Below are 23613 nucleotides of genomic sequence, written 5' to 3' on the forward strand. Positions count from 1 at the left end.
TGAAAAATGAGAACGCTACGGGTTTTGGAAAATGGCGCAAAACGTGCGCCATGTTTTTTGGACAAGCTTGTGAATTTTTTTTAACCCCTTAGATACAAGTAAACCTATACATGTTTGGTGTCTACAAACTCGCACCGACCTGAGGCATCATACCCACACATCAGTTTTACCATATAGTGAACACGGTGAATAAAATATCCCAAAAACTATTGTACAATCCCACTTTTTTTGCAATTTTTCCGCACTTGGAATTTCTTTGCCGTTTTCCAGTACACTATATGGTAAAATTTATGGTTTCATTTAAAAGTACAACTCGTCCCGCAAAAAATAAGCCCTCATATGGCAAGATTGATGGAAAAATAAAAAAGTTACGCCTCTCGGAAGAAGGGGAGCAAAAAACAAAAACGCAAAAACGGAAAGTGCCCGGGGGCTGAAGGGGTTAAGGAAATGAACGACGTGTCAACGAGTAATAATTTTTCACGTTTTTGCGCTCGTTGATCGTCGCTCATTGGTGTCACATGCTGCGATGTCGCTAACGGCGCCGGATGTGCGTCACTAACGATGTGACCCTGACAGTATATCGTTAGTGATGTCGCAGCGTGTAAAGCACCCTTAAGACCCAGGTGGGGTCGAAACGTCGAATGACTTCACAGTTGCCTCAATAAATTTGAAAATTTTTTTGCATCACAATCTATGAGTGCAGTGAATTTATTTATTATCTTGGATTGATATTTTTGCACATTCCTCCCTAAAAGCACTAAAATAAAAGTGAGTGAATAAAGTATATGTAAATTATATGTAAACCACAAGATTGCCATGATTAATACAATTACTATTATGTCATGTTTTTTCTGAAAATCACTTAGGCACGAATGATATTTGGTTCTCTTTAGTATGTCTAGGAGCAAAAGATTCACTACCGACACATGCCTTTTTTCTTTACTATTAAAGCAAAGCTACAAATACTGTATGTCAGATGTATTTTATGGCTTATTTTGAAGTCTGATATTATTACATCAATGTTCATGTTTAAAACTGTATTAAATCCATGCTCATTTTGAGTCTATTATGTAACGTTTATGCAAAAATATATTTACATTTTAATGTTTTATCATAAAATCATAGTGAAAATTTTAATTATAGTTCTACACCTCGTATTCATTGTTTATGCCTTAATATCCTTGAAACTGTTAAAAATTACTGTGTTCAATGACAGATAATCTGGTGAAGTAAACTAAATTCGTCAAACTAATTACCTGGGTAAACTGCATCGCAATTAAATAACTAAATTAGGATAAAAGTTATTACACATAAATTAAAAAGCTAATAAAAGTGCATCCTATAAAAAGCTGCTTGTGTCAGTCACAGATATACAGTATATACACTTCCCTAAAGGTTGTTAGAGCTGGATATATGAGGGATGAAGTAATGATCAAAAGACAGAATACTTTATATATACTGATTGAGAGCTCAGGAGTCAAAGCAAAAGGATATCAAATATAATTTATTTTTGGGGCGTGTTTTATGTATTATACAGTTATTTGTTTCTGGTGTTTTTTAAGCGTACAATTGTCACGAAAAAAGTCATAAAAAATGTTCCAAAATTAAAAAACAAGCAAAAAAAGAATGCAAAATAAAATTAAAAAAATAAAAAAGTGTCAACAAGTTTTTTTTTGTTTTATGTTCAGCAAAGACTAGCTCAGAACGGGAAGTCATAGCAATGGCTATGCAGGTGAGGCACCTCTAGGGTTTTATTTTAGCAAATTCAAAATGTGGTTGTATTTAGATGGGTTTTTCCCTTATGTTTAGCATATAAAACGAGAAACTACCCTACCTACATGCTATATGTGTCCATAGGGCTCTATTGCCAAGCAGGGGGGAAGGGAAAATATGACTGTCTATGTGTGATGCTAGTCACTACTTACGAGCAGTAGAAATGGTAGAGTAGTCAGGAAAGACAGGGTCTGGAAACAGGAGGACACGTATGGACAGAGTGAGTACACAGAAGCGTAGTCAGGTCACAATCCAAGGGTCAGACATCCAGGAAGGCACGTAATGGATTCAGGGAGAAAACTGAGGCGTGATTAGGTAATGGTCCGAGGTCAACAGCCAGGAAGTCAAGACAGGAACAGGGAGTGGGCAGAGAAGAGTCAAACAACAGTCTGGGGTCAGGAAACAAAGATCAGAGCACAGGCAGGAACACAGGCCAACAGCATAACAACAGAACCAGAAAGTACAACTGGCAAGGTTCTGGGAGAGCATACTCAGTAAAGAAGCAGAGCAATTAACCAGAAGATGGAACACTTGAGCAATCAGCACCTCCCAGAACCAGCATGGAAGCCTGCACTGTCAATCAGCCTGCCAGTCAGTTGCCCAGGAAAACCCGGCAGAGCATCTCCTAGCATGCAAGATGCTCTGCACAGAGGAATCTTAACACTATGGTTCCTCACTATTTGGAGTCCAGTTAAAAGCATGGATGCTAAACATATGCTAAAAAGTGTATGATTGATAGAGAAAAATTAAGGTATAGATCAGGAGTTCCTCCTGGCATATAGACTGAATAGTAGACGATGACCCAAGATGAACATAGCCTAAATATGAGAAGTGCACTTTTAGCCTTTCACTTCAGTAATTACGTCCAGCAGGAAGCAAAAGGTAGTATAAAGTGATTTTGCAGGGAAAGCAGCATGTGCAGAAAGACTGTGAACTAAATGCTGGAAAAGAGTTTGGTTATAAACAGGAAGGTAAAGACTACCACTTATCCTTTCCTATCAATTTAAATTATTGGATGTGTTGTGGAGCTAAATTACTAGCGAACTGTACTGGTAAGAAGACAATAATTGCAGCTTTATCTTAATATCCTGCCCAATGATTAAATCACAGTTTGTCTCTAAATTGCAACTGGGAATAATTGACAAGAAAGAGAAAACATTACAAAAATAGACAGATCTCTAGACACGGATGAAACCATAAAAGGGATATTATACACTTATAATCTGGATTGGCTTCTTTTAAAACAATATTTTAGACTAAGTGTAATAGAAAAATATTATTTCCATGAGCACTATTAAGCAATACAGTATATGAATATTATTAGTTATGAGCGAGCGTGCTCAGCACTGCTCAATACTCAATTGAGCATCGGGGTGCTCATGCATGCATGTTGCTTGACTGAGTATTGCAGTTGCTCAAGCGCCATGAACGAGCCCCCTCCCCGCATATTTTGTGGCTATTTGTCAGCCACTAGACATGCGAGGATTGCCTGCCAATCACAGTAATAACATAATCATGTTGGTAACTGGCATTACTCTGAATGTCTGGCCGCAATACATCATCAGGTCTTTTATGAGACTTGGGAGTGTGATGCTTGGTACACTGCAGTTCAGGGAGAGTTGATGTAGGAGGGAGAGCTTTGATTGTAGGCAAGGTTTCACACTTGCACCCTTTAGTGCCTTTCATGTGGCACTAAAGAATCTGTTTTAACCTGGTTTAATTTATTAAATAAATAAATAATTAAAAGGGTGACACTGTTTTTTTTTTAATGTAAAGCAGACAATTGGAGGCTGATATTAGCAGGTAGGGATGGCCCACTATTATTTGGCAGTTTCCAGCCTAAAAATTGCAGCACGCAGCCGCCCCAGAATTGAAACATCTATTAGTTATGACAATTCTGACTTGTCGAGTCACTCATTGTCTCCTATTGTGCTCAGTACTCGAGTCAAGCATTTCTGAGTATCCGACATGTTTGATTCGAGTACTTGAGAACCTGAGCCCTTTTGTGCTCACTCATCACTAGTATTTACATCTTTGCCTTTCTTGCACTAATGCCTGAACCTACATTCGTTTCAATGCCTGCACCTGCAAAAGTACAAGCAACTAAATATGACTGTTATGCTCAATGTAACCTTCTAAAGGTGCCTACATTGCAACACTAATGAATACGTATAGCTTACCAGTCCTATTGGGATGTTTGCATTTGCACATTATAGCATGCTATCCTTATATGATATATTTGATACAGCTATATACTATACTTCATACTATACTTATTTTATATATTTGTATTCCCTTGGTGATAACCTAGGGTTCAGCCAGACTTTAGTTAAATGTTTGGTTCAATCCTCGAACTTGACCCTGAACCCCACAGAAGTCAATGTGGACTCAAACTTTTGTGCTGTACAATGGCTGTAAAATGGTCGTAGTAAGGGCAAGGGGTCTGCAAAAGGAAGAAAAATTGGATAATTGCCCTGCAAATAAATGTGGATAGGGAAAGGACTTAAAGGTGGTCTGTCTCCATGGCAATCATGGGTAAATAGGAAGTAAGTGAATTAAATAAAACATTTAAGAGTGCCCCCAAAGAGACCGATTTCAGTGTTTCCCCACAAATTATAAATGTTAAGAATGTCGCCGCAGAGACTGATTTCAGAGTTCTGGCAAAATGACAAAATTGTAAGAGTGCCTCCATAGTGCTTGTTTTCATAGTTCTCCCACAAAACCAAAATTTCAGCTCCAGTATTGCATATTACAGCTGCTGCAGTTAAAAAGCTTGTAGTTGGATTTGGTATCAAGCTGCCGGTCTATTGCAAGGCTTGTTACCACAAGTCCCAGTCGCTTTGCCTTGAGGTGCCTCCCCGATGATGTTGACTGAGTGTCCCGGGGGACCTAAGCATTTATTTTGAAAAAAAATATTGTTGAAGGCAAGCCTGAATACTCCAGCTAGTAATAATGGAATAGAACTCCGGTTCTATTTTGTCGTTTGCCGGAACTGGGGCCATGATTAAAAAGTGGAAGACAAAGCAAAGGAACTGGAGACCCTCTCAGCCATTTAAAGGGAACCTGTCATCAGAAATTTGGCTTTCAACCTAAATGTTTCCCCCTCTGCAGCTCCTGGGCTGCATTCTAGCAAGGTTTCTATACTTTTTGTGCCCTCTTTTAAACCAAAATAAATACTCTATAAAGTTATACCTATTGGTATGAAAATCTTGTAAATTCTCCATGGGGGCGGGCTCTCTGGTGTCCGTTGCTGTCCCTTACGCCGTCCCCCCCGCTCCAAATCATCCCTCAGGACACCACCCACTGCGCCCGAGGTCCCGTGCACGCCAGGACACCTGGTGACGTGGTCGCAGGCACGAGAGTATGGGCGGCGCTGTGATTGCATCGCAAGTGCCCGCCCATACTCTCGTGGCCGCGCTCTCCTCTCTGTACGTCGTTCAGATCCTTTCCGCTTCTCCTGTGCTGTGCTGCTCCGCTCCTCCTATCTATTTCCTGCTGCAGAGTACGATGGAAAGGAGGTGACGTCTGGTCATTTGGCCGGCGCAGAACGCTGAAGGAAGAGGGGAAAGTGCGGTCACGAGGTTATGGGCGGCACATGCTGATGACACTCACAGCGCCGCCCATAACCTCGTGCCTGCGCAAAACGTCACCAGCGCTAACACGTGCACGCAGTGCACAGTCCCGCTACAATCGCACAGCACATGTGACTCGCCCACCCCAGGGCTATGGGACACCCGGTGCCGGGCCGGACTAGTCCGGTGGTAGTCAGTGGTGGCTGGGCCCGGCTCCGTGGCCCTGGTGGGTGTCAGTTGAATATGTGGCTGATGAGTTAGGGTTAATGTTCGTGACGCCACCTGTGGTATGCGGCTATTAAGCCGCCGCTGTTATGGGAGAACTCCGGGGTGATGTTATGACAGCTATGATGGTACTGCTCCCCACAGGTGGAGCGATGCCCCGGGATACCGTTGGTGCCCGTGAAAGTCTATGGTGTTGTGTGGCTAACACGGTGCAGGGCCGACAGGCGAGGAAAGAACCAGGCACAAACAACAGTCTCTTTACCTTCTCCTCTTTTACTCTGGGAACAGTCCAGTCCTGGGAGACCGTTACAGGTGGTGATGGGGATCCGGTCGGCCTGGAAGTACTTGGGATGATCTTTCTGGCCAGCTGAGTATGAGGCCTACTCCTGTACTTTGCTTTGTGATGATAGGACCCTGCTTCTCTGAATCCAGCAATGGCCCTCTTTGCTGCTGGGACCGATGGCACGTCCCTTCTTTCTGTAGGTGGCTGCGCAGACCCTCTCTCTGGTGCTTCTCCGCTGGAGTCCACACCGGGCCCTGATGCTGCAGCTGTACCTTGGATCTTTCTGGGCCAGGGGCTTGCAGCTCTCCTGCCCTTCGGACTCGGCTACCAGGGACGGATTTTATACCCTGGCAACCACAGACTCCGATGTCTGAGTCTCTCTGCTGCCTCTCAGCTATTCCTGCTTCTCTGGGCCAAGCTGCTCCAGCTCTAGGCCCCAGATTCACAGGACAGCTCACTCTGCGTCTGTTCACTTCCACTACTCCCTTCAGACTGACTCCACTTCCTCCCTCTGGTCAGGTAGAGGAAGGCTCCCTGGAATTCCAGGTTCAGAGCTCCCCCTGCTGGCCGGAGGGAGAACTGTGTTGGGTGTTAAACCTGCTGGCCAATGGATCTCCCAATTACCTCCAGGCTCAGCATTAACCCTTTGGGAGGGCAATGCTGTTGTGGCGACCAGGTCCTAGGGCGCCACACTCCCCCTTAGTTAAATTCAGTACTCCCGGACTGTGGAAACAAAACATAACATGTCATACATTTCATCCCAATATGGGAGGCACATTCTCTTTAACGTTACAAATTCAAACAGTACTATAAGAGTCCAGTGTGGCTCCCTGCCGGGTGTCCATTACACTGCTCCATGGGGGACCCGCCGCGATAAAACCCCCAACGTAGGCTCTGGGCGTGCGTCAGAGCATTGATGACCCCACTCTATGCACGCCGGACGGGTTTTTCTTCAGGGGTGTCGAGCACACTGGTGCTAACTATGAACAATTTAGGTGTTGGCCACCCATAGTCCAGTGGCCCAATTGTCCATTTTCACAATCAAAGAAAAAGAAAAACATTTTGTACACAACATTACAGACATTTCGCATAACTATTTACATTCCAATAAATACTCTTTCTTCCTCCTTTATACATTTGATTCCCTATACCTTAGAGGGGGTTGTCCCCGAGTGCTGCGTTGGGACCTGCGTAGCTCTGGTGTTTGTCCCTGACTACTTAGTGTGTCTCCTATCTCAGCACTACCGGTAGGCCTAACCCCAATAGGTATGCATGATGATCGCCCATGTGGTCTAAGAGTCGCCAAGGGTATGACAGGTTCACCACTGACAGGGGGTTGATCCTCCTGTTCCACTGCTGGCGTGTCACCTCGTGTCGGGGCGGACGGTTCTTTGGGTGGATCCGGAACCTGTTCTGTTTCTGGCTCGACCAACTGTGGGAACGTCAGGACCGGTACCACTACGGCACCATTTATGCGGGTCCAAGTCTTGGGGAATTTGCCGAGGATTGTTTGTATCATCTCTTCCCCCTCTTCTCGAACTTCCTCCACTTCCTTTTGAACTTTGCACCGCTCAGGGCACGTCTTCAGGCGGTCTCGGGAAATTGCTTGGCAGGTCTTGCCTTCATCTTTGCTTATGAGGCATACCTTACTATTGTCAAAGTTGGAGGGGATAATGGTGTAGGGCTCGTTTTCCCACTGATCATCCAACTTATGCGTCTTCCGCTTCTTCTTGAGGACTTGTTCTCCAGGTGCTAAGGGAGTTGCTGGGGCTGTTTGATTGTAATGCTGTTCTTGTCTCGTTCTTGCTTGAGACAGGCTCCTTTCCACGCACTCCTGGACCTTACGGTACCGCTGCTGCCGTTCTGCATCCCAATCCTCTATTTCTTGAACCGCCTCAGGCGACACAGTCCCCATCTCAAAGTCTACAGGCAACTTGCCTGGTCTGGCTCGCATCAGGTAAGCGGGGCTGCAGTTGGTCGAAGTCACTGGGATGTGGTTGTACAGGTCTACCAGATCTGGCAACTTTTCTGGCCATTGGTTCCTCTCTTCCAGCGGTAGGGTCTTCAGCATATCAATAACCACATGGTTCATTTTCTCGCACAGTCCATTGGTCTGGGGGTGGTACGGTGTGGTTCGAATTTTCTTACAACCGTACATGTTACAGAACTCTTGGAACACTTCAGCCTCGAATGCAGGACCCTGATCCGTCAGTACCCTTTCCGGATAGCCGTGCGGTCGACAAAAGGATGCCTGGAACGCTCTAGCTGCCGTCCTGGCTGTCTGGTCCTTCACAGGCACTACTACCAGGAAACGAGAGTAATGGTCCACAATGGTGAGGGCGTACACATAGCCTGACCGACTTGGTGTCAACTTCACGTGGTCCAGGGCCACCAACTCCAGGGGCTGCTTCGTGACAATTGGCTGTAGGGGAGACCTTTGGCTGGCATCATCCTTCCGCCTCAAGTTACACGGGCCACAGTCTCGGCACCATTTCTCGATCATCTTTCTCATGTGCACCCAGTAGAACCGATCACGGAGTAAGGCCTCCAACTTCTTCCACCCGAAGTGTCCTGCGTTATCATGATACGCTGCTAGGACCATTGGAGCATCCCTCTGCGGAACCACTATCTGCCAGACAAGTTCATTTGTTCGATAGTTGACATATCTCTTGCAGAGCTTGCCTTGGTAGGTGAACAGTCGTCCCCTCTCCTTCCACAGCTGCTGGGCTTCCTCTGGAGCGTCTGGGCCAAGATGGGTCTCAGCTTGCGCTAGCTTCTCTTTGACCAATCGCACGGCCGGGTCACCATTCTGTGTTTCTTCCCAATTATGGTGGAGTAATGGGTTAACCGAGACCTCGTGTTGGCTCGAGCGCTTCACTCCCACAGCATGCTCACACTGGGAAACACCCTGATGATGGAAAGCCGGTAACTCTATCTCTTCGAGTTCATCCAGGTCTTCTCCAGATTCGGGTAAGTGAGGCATTCTGGACAGCGCATCAGCATTGTTATTCTTCTTGCCAGCCCGATACTTGATGGTAAAGTCAAAGTTAGACAGCCGGGCCATCCACCGCTGTTCCAACGCACCTAACTTGGCTGTTGCCAGGTGTGTCAACGGATTGTTGTCCGTGAAGATGGTGAACTTGGCCGACGCCAGATAGTGCTTGAAGCGTTCAGTCACTGCCCAAACAATAGCGAGGAACTCCAGCTTGAAGGAACTGTAGTTTTCTGGATTCCTTTCTGTGGGCCGAAGCTTCCTACTGGCGTACGCTATCACCTTCTCTCTGCCTCCCTGCACCTGGGACAACACGGCTCCCAGGCCCACGTTGCTGGCGTCTGTATACAGTACAAACGGCTGGCTGTAGTCAGGGTAGGCCAGAATTTCTTCTCCCGTGAGAGCCCCTTTCAGCTGGACAAAGGATGTTTCTAGTTGGCTGCTCCATTCAAAGGGAGGGCTCTGCTTCTTAGCCTGCTTTGGCTGGCCCACCAGGAGATCTTGAAGGGGCGCTGCTATCTTGGTGAAACCATCAATGAACCTTCGGTAGTAGCCCACCAGCCCAAGGAACTGCCGCACCTCCTTTACCGTGGTGGGTCTTGGCCAGTCCTTGATTACGGTGACTTTTTCCGGATCAGGTGCCACACCTTCTGCGCTGACCACATGACCCAGGTACTGTACCTTTGGCTTCAAGAGGTGACATTTGGACGGCTTGATCTTCAGGCCATATTTTGACAAAGACTCAAACACTTCTGCTAAGTGCTTCAGGTGGTCTTCATAAGTCTTGGAGTAGACTATGACGTCATCCAGGTACAACAGCACGGTTTCGAAGTTGTGGTGGCCCAAGCAGCACTCCATCAACCGTTGGAATGTCCCTGGGGCGTTGCAGAGCCCGAATGGCATACAGTTGAACTCGCAGAGGCCCATTGGCGTCGTGAATGCAGTCTTCTCCTTGTCCGCCTCTGCCACGGGAACCTGCCAATACCCACTGGTGAGATCCAAGGTGGAGAAATAGTTAGCTGACTTTAAGGCTGTTAGTGACTCCTCTATTCTGGGTAGTGGATAAGCATCTTTATGTGTAATGCGGTTAATTTGCCTGTAATCTACACACATTCTCATTGTACCATCTTTTTTCTTTACGAGCACTAGTGGAGCTGCCCAGGGGCTACAACTATCTCTGATAACCCCAGCCTCCTTCATTTCCCGTAACATTTCTTTGGCACGCTGATACTGTGCGGGGGGTACAGGGCGGTATCTCTCTTTAACGGGAGGATGATCACCCGTGGGGATTTGATGTTTAACCCCTTTCACCTGCCCAAAATCTAGGGGGTGTTTGCTGAAGACCCGCTCGTACTCCTGTACCACCCGGTAAACCCCATGCTTTTGGTGTGAGGGGGTGGAGTCGGTGCCCACATGTAAGTTTTGGCACCAGTCTTCCAGCTGCCCCTTGGAGCCATTGTCTTCCGCCTGGTCGGACGGGATCAAGGGTTCCACTGCTTTGATGGTGTTGTTGCTGACAGTGTACAGTTTTGCTACAGTGGCGTACCGGGGCAATTTGGCTTCCTCCTCCCCACAATTCAGGACACGGATGGGCACTCTCCCCTTGCGGACGTCTGCTACCCCTCTGGCTATCAGGACTCCAGGCCTGCTGTCTGAATACACCGGTTCTACCAAGGCATGGTAATCCTGACCCTTGAGGCCTATTGCTGCCCGACACCATATCAACATTTCACTTCTTGGGGGTATTGCAATGGGGAGGGGGTCACTTACCCTCACACTGCCAATTTCTCCTCCGGCCAGCTCTACCTGCTGCCTCCTCATCAGGGCTCTGATCTCCCTCTGTAGGGCACGCTGCTGCCCGGAGCTGGCAGTTTCAGACGCCTGCTGCAACAAAATTATCACTTCGGCAACACAATTTTCTATCACATTTGTACCAATGGTTACCAATGGGTCAGATTCTTTGCGATCAATATCTACAATTATCATCCCCTGACACGGCAATTCTACCCGCCCCACTTTAATGGTTACTTCTTTGTACCCAATTTGAGGTAAGGGCTGACCATTACTGGCCACAATTGTTAAATCATCATCTGGGCCATGGTCAATGTCTGAATCAGCCCAATATCTTTTGTACAGTTTGTAGGGGATGGTTGTTACCTGGGACCCCGTATCCAGGAGGGCATTCAAAGGGATCCCATCCAGCACAATAGGAAGGACCGGTCGTCCTCCCACATACTTGCTGCGGCTGGGTGTTGAGCCGGGCTTCCTTACACCTGGGGGTCGGCTCCTGGCCCCAGGCTCGGCCCATTTAAAGGACAGTATCGTGCAATGTGGCCCGCCTGGCTGCAGCGGCGGCAGATCGGTTGTCCCGTTGAATCATACCGGTCTGTGTCTCTGCCTCGGGTCGGCGGAACCCTCCTCTGTCGCATCCATGGGACGTCATCTGGGCTGGAGGCCAACTCGATTCTTGCAGGCGATGGGGTCACTTGTAGAGACTGCACGGTCTTGGCAAGGGCAGCCACAGTCTTGGTCAGCTCCTGGACCTGCTGTCTGAGCTCTGCAGTGGGATCCTTATCCAGGGACTGCGCCTCAGCCCCTGCAGTGGCTCGTGTTGCAGGCACCACCCCGGGGTACGTGATAGCAAGAGGCCGGAGGGGTACTGGGTCATTCGGTGTAGATTCTCTCAGTACCCGGATGGCCTGGTCCTTAAACTTTGCAAAGTCCAGAGCAGGGTTCTGCAGGACCATGATACGCAGCTGGGTCCTGTGGGCATCTGACAGGAGCCCCTCTATGAACTGCTCAGTTAGGAGTTTGTGTTCCTCACGTACACTCTCTGGGTCCACTTGTTTAACCGCTTTCAGGGCCTCCTGCAGGTTTAAGGCATAGTCCCTTATGCTGTCTGTGGCCCGCTGCTTGCACCCAAAGAATCTCATCTTTATCTCTGCTGCGGTGCGGGTGTCAAAAGTACTCTTTAGCTTGGCCAGTATCTGGGTTACTGTCCCTTTATCTGTATCAGGCCAGGACTTCACTTCACGCTGGGCTGCGCCGGCTAGCTGTCCCATTAATATGCCCACCTTCTGGCTCTCAGTCAGCGGATACACCCGGAACAAGCTGTGCAGGCTTTCTCTGAAGTCGCTCAAGGTATGGGACTCCCCGGAGTACTGCGGCAGCCATTCTGCTCCCGGTATGTATGGCATGGTGATCGGCATTACCGGCGCTACAGCGGGGGCTGGGGCGACGGCGACAGGGATCGCTTCGGCTGGTGCTGCGGCGTCTCGGGCTATGGCAGCCACCTGCCCTCCCTCTGCGTCGGACATCTTCCTCCCCCTTAGTGAACCTTACCAGGCTCCGTTCACTTTTCAAATTTCCTTCTGGGTCGCGCGGGGTTAACAGCGCTCTGCTCTGATGGCGCGCTCCCTTCGCGCTCTTTGTCAGGCACGCCCCCCTTCTTCCTGCGCTCAGTGAGGCTAATGGCGGCGGCAGTTTTCAAACAGTGAAACACGCAGTAATACAGTCTTTAAAGCGCAATTCTTCAGGCGCACAGTACCCGGTGTGACCGGGCACGAAATCCTGTTCGTGACGCCAAAGTTGACTCGCCCACCCCAGGGCTATGGGACACCCGGTGCCGGGCCGGACTAGTCCGGTGGTAGTCAGTGGTGGCTGGGCCCGGCTCCGTGGCCCTGGTGGGTGTCAGTTGAATATGTGGCTGATGAGTTAGGGTTAATGTTCGTGACGCCACCTGTGGTATGCGGCTATTAAGCCGCCGCTGTTATGGGAGAACTCCGGGGTGATGTTATGACAGCTATGATGGTACTGCTCCCCACAGGTGGAGCGATGCCCCGGGATACCGTTGGTGCCCGTGAAAGTCTATGGTGTTGTGTGGCTAACACGGTGCAGGGCCGACAGGCGAGGAAAGAACCAGGCACAAACAACAGTCTCTTTACCTTCTCCTCTTTTACTCTGGGAACAGTCCAGTCCTGGGAGACCGTTACAGGTGGTGATGGGGATCCGGTCGGCCTGGAAGTACTTGGGATGATCTTTCTGGCCAGCTGAGTATGAGGCCTACTCCTGTACTTTGCTTTGTGATGATAGGACCCTGCTTCTCTGAATCCAGCAATGGCCCTCTTTGCTGCTGGGACCGATGGCACGTCCCTTCTTTCTGTAGGTGGCTGCGCAGACCCTCTCTCTGGTGCTTCTCCGCTGGAGTCCACACCGGGCCCTGATGCTGCAGCTGTACCTTGGATCTTTCTGGGCCAGGGGCTTGCAGCTCTCCTGCCCTTCGGACTCGGCTACCAGGGACGGATTTTATACCCTGGCAACCACAGACTCCGATGTCTGAGTCTCTCTGCTGCCTCTCAGCTATTCCTGCTTCTCTGGGCCAAGCTGCTCCAGCTCTAGGCCCCAGATTCACAGGACAGCTCACTCTGCGTCTGTTCACTTCCACTACTCCCTTCAGACTGACTCCACTTCCTCCCTCTGGTCAGGTAGAGGAAGGCTCCCTGGAATTCCAGGTTCAGAGCTCCCCCTGCTGGCCGGAGGGAGAACTGTGTTGGGTGTTAAACCTGCTGGCCAATGGATCTCCCAATTACCTCCAGGCTCAGCATTAACCCTTTGGGAGGGCAATGCTGTTGTGGCGACCAGGTCCTAGGGCGCCACACATGCGCGGGACCTCGGGCGCCCAGGGGTGGCGTCCTGAGGTTTGAAATTGAGCGTTCGAGGGCGTCATAAATCTGCAGGAGGACAGTAACGGACACCAGGCAGCCCGCCCCCATGGATAATTTACGAAATTTACATACGAAAAGGTACAACTTTATAAAGTGTTTATTTTGGTATAAAAGGGGCCAGAAAAACTAGAGGAACCTTGCTAGAATGCAGCCCCTGAGCTGCAGAGGGGGAAACTTTTAGGTTTATAGCTAAATTTCTGATGACAGGTTCCCTTTAATCTAAAACCACCTCTACTTGTTCTGGCCTGATCATTCAAAAAGCAGTAATTGGGCTTATGAAATTAAACAGAACATCCTGTCAAATGTGTCCCCCAAAGAAAGGTATTTCAATTGGGCATGAAGCAGGCACAGATTGACCATGTCCTCTCTCTGCAATAGCTTCATCACCACCATCAGCAGCACCATGGCCACGACCACGGCCCTTATTTGATGTTATCCTCATTCCTTGCACCGTAAAAATGTGCAGAGTGTTACACGGTCTGTATACTGAGACAGTGCCCAGCAGATTATTATACTGCCTGTTTTCACAGTTCCCCAAAAGAAAAAAAATTTCAGCTCCAGTAGTGTATGATACAGTTGCTGTAGTTAAAAAGCTCATATTTAGTCCAAGGCTTGGACGAGTTGCCCAGGGCAAGCTCAGGCCATGTACCAAATTCGGTGACTCAGAAGTTAAATGGTGCAGACTAATCACTCAGTATTTGGAGACGTATAGACACTTACTCTTCCATCATGCTATTGAAATGCTGCCTCCTGCTAAGGCCCCCTTCAGACGTCCGTGAAAATCACGGACGTGTCAAAGGTGCATTTTCCCCTCCGTCTGCCGTGTTTATGGCACTACGTGTGTTCTCCGTGTGTTATCCGTGATAACACACGGAGAACGGAACTTTTTGCTCACCTGTCCCTGGCGTCGCTGTCCGTGGTGCTGATCTTCGGTCTCCAGCGCTGCCGACTCCCCGCTGCTGCAGCTTCCGGCTGCAGTGAAGTGAATATTAAATGAGCATAATGAGCGGCGGTCGGCAGCAAGTGACAGCAGCCGTGGAGACAGCAGAGCTGGAGAAAGTGAGTAATTTTTTTTTTTTTCTCTGACACGTGTGTTTCCCCGGCGCGTGTCACACGGGACCACATCCACACTACATCCATGTTGTACGGATGCTGGCCGTGTGACATCTGTGCTGCCGGAGAAAAACGGACATGCATCTGTGTGGAGCACACGGGCACACGTCTGCTCCACACGGAGGCACGGGTCAATCGCTGCACACGTGCATGCACATAAACTCATTGATTTTAATGGGTTTACGTGTGCCTGTGTCTCCAGTACATGCGGGCACGGACCTAGCACGTACCGGAGACACGTGAGTGTGAAAGGGGCCTAATACAGAGTGTCAGATGGTGATGCTGGATGTTGTGGTGTGCTGAGGAAGTTTTTCCATATCTTGGATATGATAACCCTGCCTTCCAAGATGGAGACTTCCTCCTCCTCCTCTACCTTGTGCTTCCACTAAGCTCCACCTGTCAAGTGGTAACGCCGCCTGTAGTGCGTCTACAAGCAAGCGCTTGTATTCCCGCATTTTCCGTTCACGCTCCAGTGATGGAAGTAGGGATGGAACGTTTTTCTTGTAGCGGGGTCCAGCATGGTGGACACCCAGTAATCAGCACTGGTAAGAAAAAGGGTAAATTGGTGGTCGCTGCTCAGACACGGCAGCATGTATTCGCTCATGTTGGCTAGGCTGCCCAGAGGCATCAAAAAACTATCCTCAGTGGAAGGTGTATCATATATGTCCTCTGTATCCCCATGCTCTCATGATGCCCGTGAGCTGCTTTGGGTGCCACCCTGCTGTGAACGCGTTTCCTCCTCCTTATCCTCAAAAACTGTCCCCTGGCTGGACAATTGTGTAACTTTCTGCTGTTCATACAGGAACTCACCTTCAGAGCCATGTGTGGACGACTGGCCTGATAATTGCGTGAGTTGTTCCTGTTTCTCCACCTCTTCCTCTTGTGCCACTATCTCATCTATCATCACCTGAAGCGTTTTTTCAAGGAGGCATGTGAGTGGAATAGTAATGCTGTCAAAGGAGTCATTAGTGCTGACCATGTTGGAGGTGAACTCGAAGGAGCGCATCACTGTACACTCGTCATGCATGAAGGCCCACATGTTGCTTGTGAAGTGGTGTTGTTCTGCTGAGCAACTCACCCATGCATGCTGCAGCTGAAACTCAATTATTACCTGCTGCTGCTCGCACACTCTCTCCAGCATAGGCATGGTGGAGTTCCATCTTGTTGGTACGTTACTTATGGGGTGGTGAGCGAAAAGGCAGAAGTAATGCTACAGAGCAGACAGGCAATTGGCAGCAGGGTGAAAACGCTGAAAGCGCTCACAGACAACCCACACTTTCTGCAGCAGCTCTGATATCTTGCAGTATTTTTTCAGGAATCCCTGCCCACAAAATTCACCACATGCATCAGGCAAGGGCTGTGTATCAAACCGGCTAGGCCCAGAGCTGCTGAGAGATTTTACCCATTATTTCACACCAGCAGGTCAGGCTTGAGGTTCAGTGGTACCAAGTCCCCCTCATCGGTCTATTGTTTGATCCTTGTCCACAGCTCCTGCGCAGTGTGGGGTTTTTCTCCCCAAACAAATGAGTGTCAGAATGGCCTGCTGTCATTTTCCCCTGGATGTGCTGAAGTTAATGGTGCAGTTGTTACGCTGCCAAGATGAGGAGGAAATGGAGGAAGCGGAGTAGGAGAAGGAGGCAACACAGATAGAGAAACGTGCAGCAATCCTCTGTGGTGGCAGGACATGTGCCAAAATGCTTTCCGCCTCAGGCCCAGCCGCCATTACATTTACCCAGTGGACAGTTAGGGAGATGTAACTCATCCATGCACCTATGATCCTGAGGAAGAAAATATTGAGTATCATGCAGGTAAGTAGGTCAATCTACCTGGTAGTTGTCCATCTTCAGTGCAGTGGGTGTTGCACTCTAAAGGTGGACAATTACCAGGTAGAATGACCTACTTACCTGCATGATACTCAATATTTACTTAACATCTTATTGCTGCATGCTGTCATTCTTAGGCCATGTGCCCACGGAGCTTGCTTCTGCGGATTTTTCCTCGGAAAACCTGCGCATTTATCTGGATTTTCCAGATAAATCCGCAGGTTTCAGCATGTACAGACACTCCCCATGTTAACCTATGGGACATGGGGAGTGCTGTGTCCACGTTGCGGAATGTGCGGTTGCGGAATATACTGCGGAAATCCCCTGCTTACCTGCCTTGATAGCAGACACCCGGTCATTTTCCCTCGGTGCACAGAAGCAGGAAGGAGGAGGTGGGCGTGGCCTGCACGAGCTCCGGTCATGTGACAGCCGGAGCTAGTTCAGGCCCGCCAACCTTCTCCTTCACAGTGTAAACACTGCCGGAGACGGGAGAGAAGTGCTGCGTGATGGAGGTATGAACGCCCCGATCACTCAGCACTTGTTCTGCATTGAAGATGCAGTGCCGAAGTCATGGTATTGTATCCCCAATGCAGAATACCGCACCATATCTGCAGGACATTCCGCAAATAAACCGCAGCATGGAAACAGACAAAGTTGTGCTGCGGTTTTCTGGGAGATCCTTCGGAATGTCCTGCAGATATAACCGCAGGACACTTTTCCCCGTGGGCACATAGCCTTAAAGTTCATCTGTTGTTGCCACACAGTGATTGCAGGCATGATATGAATGAGGCACTAGTTACTATTGATCTGCTTGCACTGTATCCAAAGTGCTGCTAGGTGTTATACAGTACATTCTATACTGCATTGTATTTATCTGCATGCACTTGTCATAAGTTACCTGTATATATTCCAGGCTGTATTATATTTTATTAGCATGCATTTTTTTCTTCTGCTAGTCATCAGTCACCTGTACATTTCATGCTGCTTTATATCAATATATTGCTATGTATTGGTCATTTTGTAATGCTAACATCTACATGCATTGCATCTAATTGCTGCTAGGTACCAGTCACTTGTATATGTATTGTTGCTATATATTATGTTGCTGCCGTGGGCCTCCAACAGTCACTTTGCATCGTTAATATTAACACACATTGCATTTTATTGCTGGTAGGCACCAGTCCCTTATGCCCTACATTGCTGCTACACTAGTTATAACTTGATAGACACTAAGCACAATTTTAATTATTATGGCAATATTTCTTTCAAGGCAAATGTTCTTCCCCCTTTTTCCCTGATTTCCATTACACTACTGCTTTTTTATTGTGTATATACAATGTTGTCGTTTAACATCTATAATTATTTTTGATACATACTGTATACCGTCTGATGACGGAATTTGGCATTGCAGCAATGTTATTTCGGTGACTCTTTTACATTTTCTACATCTTGAGTGGCAACACTAATTTAGGAATTACTACTGTATATTTATAATTTGATATCCATATATAGCAGCAACTCCAGTGCTAGCCCCATCTACCTACATATTGATGTTTGTGATGTTAATTCACACTCCCTCGGTGTTAAATGTGGATAATAGACACCTGTGCATTCGCCCCATTTGTTTTGTTTTATTTTATGCAAGTTCATTTTTTGTCTTTAGCTGATTTAACCATGAATAAAAATAATATATTGATTTTATGTATTGATTAGTATAACTTTTTTAGTGAATCGTTTTTTTTTTGTTTTTTTGTTTTTTTTAGAATAAAAGGACAGTGATTAGTCCTGTAAAGGACTTTTGGTTTCAGGTTGCAGTAGCAGTATAAATATAGAAGGATTGTTTTGCAATTTACCCTGCCTATATGCCTGATCTTATCTAAGCTCTTTCTCCCAGATCAGCACTCCCTGAACTGAAGTGTGACGAACATCGCACCACTGGGTCTTAAATATGACACAATGCAGTCTGCCAATCACAGTAGTACAAACAGCCAACATGGCTATGGTATTACCATGTATGGCAAGCAATCCCTGCATGTTGATTGGCTGCGCAAAACATGTGAGGCGGTGACTTGAGCATGGTGCTCGAGCACCCATGATACAAGCCTGAGTAACGAGAGTGCCAGTGCATCTGGATGCTTGATTGAGTATTGAGCAGTGGCAAGCACGCTCACACATCACTAATAACAACTAAACTGCTAAGCTCTGTGACCTGTGCGGGGAAGGGAAGGAGGGGAAATGTGACCACCATTTAGTTTGAATAGTGTAAAGCTGCATTTACTATTTATAGATGTTAATTTTTATCAGAGAATTACAGTGCACTGGAGAGGAATTGAAGGGTTTGATGCTCGGAAAACCTGGTCCAGCTCTCAGGTGAAACAGCAGGTAGAAGATGAAAAATCCAGCACCAGTGTTGCGCTACCCATGGGGGAGTGCGGTACTGAACCCACAGGACCACAGACGACTGTGGCAGCTGACCCCAGAGACGGACTTGGACAAAACTTGAGGGAAGGAAATCACTTTAATGAGTAGAGCGCGACCAGCACCAAACAACACAGCGTCCTATGGTAGGGTCCAGAGTGAAGGTTCACTTTCCACAGGAATAGTCTGAATACCCATAGGTATGGCCGAGTGGGAATGCACAGCGGTATAACCTGAGCACCAGCAAAATCCGGTCCAAAGTGGAAGTCGGTGGTCACACCGAGCCAGGCCTTGATCAAGTACTAGGAAGGATGTTGACACAGGTAAATCGGTAAGGACCTCCTCTGGCGGTGCTTTATCTGATCCAGTGAGCACCCGAGCTTTTTATTGCTTACTCATCAATACTGACTAGTGTTTTTTTACTCATGTAAGAGTCAACATACGGGCTCCTTTCCACTTGCGTACCACTTCCGATGTGAAAGCATCGGAAACAATATGCTAATGAACCTTGTATCACAGCCTCGCAGAAGAGGGGGGGGCACTGTCTCCAATCTCCTCCACTGTCTGTCTCTGTGTATATTGCACTGCAGTCGCATAACATGCGAGTACAGTGTGATGTTTCACACGCTCCCATAGGCTTGTATGGGGGTGCGTAAGCCGAGATTCGCTGCAAAACGCAGCATGCTGCGATAGCACCGGCAACACAATTCGTGTTGAGAAATAAAAGGAAAGAGCACATTGCCTCATTGATTAACACTGGTGCGAGTGCAATCTGATGGTTTATCGGATCGCACTTGCACATGAAAATAGTAAGTGGAAAAGAGCCCTATCTCAGATGGTGCACCCCCTTTCAAGTCTATGGTTGCGAGCAATACATCAGACTGCACTCAGAGGGTGCAGTCCACTGGCAGACACAGACAAAAATGAGCCCCTGTGCAAGAACAAATATGGGTCCTTTGGAACCCAAAAGCTCATCAAAATGCACTATCCCACCTGCTTTGGATTTGGAAATGGGCCCTCTACTTCTTGGTCCCATGTGCGACCACACAGGCTGCACCAATGATATGTCTGCCTCTGGTGGAGTACAATATATGCCGACATAAACAATGGAGAAGTTGAAGAAATGAATCTTTCCATCTTCTCTTCACCTGTGCTTTGATACTCGCATGAGAGAGTCGGAGCATAGTGAATGACACTCGGCTCATGCTCGCAACAGAGTCTGAGCTGTGTGTCATTATAAGAGATGAGCCACCACCCTAGTGTTTGAGTTCGTTTCGGTTCGTCGAACGGCCTATGTGTTCGTCGAACACTTTTGAACACCTTCAAAAACCATTGAAAACAATGGCAGGCAAACACAAACACATACAAACATGCAAAAACATGAAAATCCGGTCCAAAGTGGAAGTCAGTGGTCACACCGAGCCAGGCCTTGATCAAGTACTAGGAAGGATGTTGACACAGGTAAATCGGTAAGGACCTCCTCTGGCGGTGCTTTATCTGATCCAGTGAGCTGAAGCGGAGTGGTCACGACCGGATAGGTATGGACTCTATGGAGCGCAGGGACTCAGGTATGGACTAGAGCAGCAGACAGGCACGACCATCTCTGAGTGGAGGCAAGGTGCAGAGATTAGGAACAGGAGCAAGGTTAAACAACAAGGCAGGGAACAGAGACCTGACTGGAAGCAACACCACACTAAGGGACCGGCTCAGGCACCTCCCAGAAGGCGGAAGCTGCCTTATATATCCAGTGCCTGTCTACAATAGGCTGAGAAGTATGTCCAGGTTAAGGAGTACTGGCCCTTTAAATCCCCCCAGCATGCAGCGGACATTACCTAAGGAAGGTCCTGGGAAACCTGTTCAGTACATGCATGTTTCTGGACGAGCAGGCAACAGGCAGAGAGCTGGAGGAGGATCCAGCCGAATGATGATCCGAATGATTACGAATGATTACCCTGTATGGAAGGAAGAACAGTGGGATGGGCAGACCATTTGGAGCCGCGTGCTGGGTGCCAAACCCCTACCCAGTAGTGGTCGGTCCAGCAGGTCTGGGCATGACAACCAGCAATGAAATAAAACTTAGTTTATTAAACAAAATTAAAAGTCCACTGTATAGTTATGTGGGGCATATTTTAAGAACAAGGAAACATCAATACGTTTCAAGCAAAATAGCTCTTACTCATGAAACTAAGTTTTATTTTGTTGCTGATGCTGGATTTTTCATCTTCCACCTGTTAATTTTCATTGTAATTTTGCCTGTGATGAAAATGATGTGACTTCTAAAAACTAACCACAATACAAGACATGCTAGGGTTCAATGGTCAGTAAGGAAATTGCAAAATCAGATTTTTTTTTTCTTTTTTTCTTTTTTTTTTTTTTTTGAAATATTGACTAAAAAGCCTCATCAAGAACATGATCAAAGACTTAAAAAAATTGTGTATCAGACATGCTTGGTTTAAAAAAAATAAGCTGTTTTACAATATTATTTTCCTCTTAAGTTTACAATTAAGGGGTTAATAGATCATAATTTTCTGAAAATGTATGTAAATATAATGCAAATTTTAATTACAATCTTTTTGGGTAACAGATCTTTTTACTTAGAAAGCATTAAATAAGTGCTCTTGAATGCTAACCAACTTTTATTGCTGAGCTGAGGGCATAGATTTTTCAGTAAAACATTGTTCCAGGAAATAGTTCTGAGTACAGTACATACAGATCCAATGTGTTTAAATATAAAAGTTGTGCAGACAGAGATCTCAGTGCTTTTGACAATGTTTCCATTTTATAATATGGCTTTCTTCCAGAATTTTAGCATTAAACAAATTAGATATTTGCATACCAAGGCTGTTTTGTTATATGTATACTTTATGAGCAAAAGTATGTGGACACCTGACTATTTGGCCTATGAGTATATGAGTATATGTTCATCATGCCATTTAAAAATATGGGTTCTTATAATGAATTAGACCCTTTTCATGGTTGTACCTCCCTTTGTGCACTGCTTTCCTCAGACTGGTGCCAATAAAAGGGATTGCATGGTTCATTAAAAACTGTGGCCAAGATTGTTTATTCTTCCAAATTAATCAAGAAGCATTCTCCTAATGTAGCCTTTGCCATTGCAGTGCTATCTCCCCACTGCTCCCTGCCAGTGTTTGATAAAGTTGAAGAGCTTCTACCGTCCATCTAGCTGCAATGGCTAAGTATTTTGGATGGGACATCACCTCTGCTGCCCTTGGCCACTGTTATGTGGGTATGCAGAATGGCTCAGGCCATCGTATGTTTGGAAGGACTGCTGAAGCTTTGAGTAATATAGATGACTGGATCGATGTTCCCTGAAATGATCAACATTCTCAGTTAGCATTGAGCGCTTTCTCATAATGTCCTGCAATCTCAGTTTACATCTACAGCTTGTGGTTTGCATCTCCGGATTCCCCAGGTAAGTTGAACATATGTATCATATTGAGCATCAGTAAAGATAAGCGAACCTGTCAAGGTTTGGTTCGTGTTTGCCTACTTTCCCTACAGCTCAACAAACATATCCGAACACCATAGAATTCAATGGGAGGCAAAACTTATGTGTTAGTAAGGGCTAGGTAGGCTGGTGTTAGTAAGGGCTGGGGGGCTGCAAAATAAAGAAAATAGGGAATAAAGCAGGAGCATTATACTTACCGAGTCTCCCGTACGGCTGTCACACTGCTTCCAGGGCCACTTATTATCTATCATGCATATGCACTGCTTCCCCGTCCTTTGTTTGCGATAGCATCTGTGATTGCTGCAGTCAGACTGCCGGTGTCTCTGGTTGCTCTCACAGTAGTTGTCTGTCTGCTCAAGTGAAGTGTAAAAGTAAATAAAAAATTGGCGTAGGGTCCCCCGTATATTGATACCAGCGCTGATAAAACCTAGGTCTACAGGCTGTAGCCCTCAGCTATGCACGATATCTTTTCTCTGTGTATTAAAATACGAGGGACCCCATGAAGAATTTTTTAATTATTTAATAAACAATTTAAAAAAACAATGTGCAGTCCCCCCAATTTTGATACCCAGCTAAGATAAAGCCCACAGCTGGAGGTTAGAGTTCTCAGGCTGGGGCGGCCCATAGTTATTGGGCCCTCACCAGCCTAAAAATAGCAGCATGCAGCCACCCAGGAATGTAGCATCACTTTATCTAGCTCATTCCGATTGCCCTGGTGCACTAGCAATCGGGGCAATATACGGGGATAATGACAACTGTAGAAAGCCAGCAAAATGTAGATAGATAGACAGTAGATAGATGATAGATAGTTTTATAGATAGATAAAAGATATAGTAGATAGAAAGATAAATGATAGCTAGACAGATAGATAATAGATACTGTAGGTAAAGAGATAGATAAATGATAGAGAGATTGTTTGATAGCTTGTACAGCTATTTAGCAGCATTAATAATTAATATAAAAAAGTGGGGTTTTCCCTAGTTTTCATAACCAGCACAGGTAAAACAGCAGCTGCAGGCTGTCACCCTCAGCTGTCAGCTGTCCCTTGGCTGTTTTTTTTTTTAAAAAAGAGGGTATGCCATGCTACTTTTCTTAATTATTTAAACAAATAATTAAAAAATTTGCCCTCTAAATAACTCACTATACAGCCACTAAATGCTTAACTATTGGCTCAGCGTCATGTACAGAGGTTTTCTTTTCAAAATAGCCATATGAGTGCTG

The sequence above is a fragment of the Anomaloglossus baeobatrachus genome, chromosome 3 (assembly GCF_048569485.1).
Source record: "Anomaloglossus baeobatrachus isolate aAnoBae1 chromosome 3, aAnoBae1.hap1, whole genome shotgun sequence".
Taxonomy (NCBI): Eukaryota; Metazoa; Chordata; class Amphibia; order Anura; family Aromobatidae; genus Anomaloglossus; species Anomaloglossus baeobatrachus.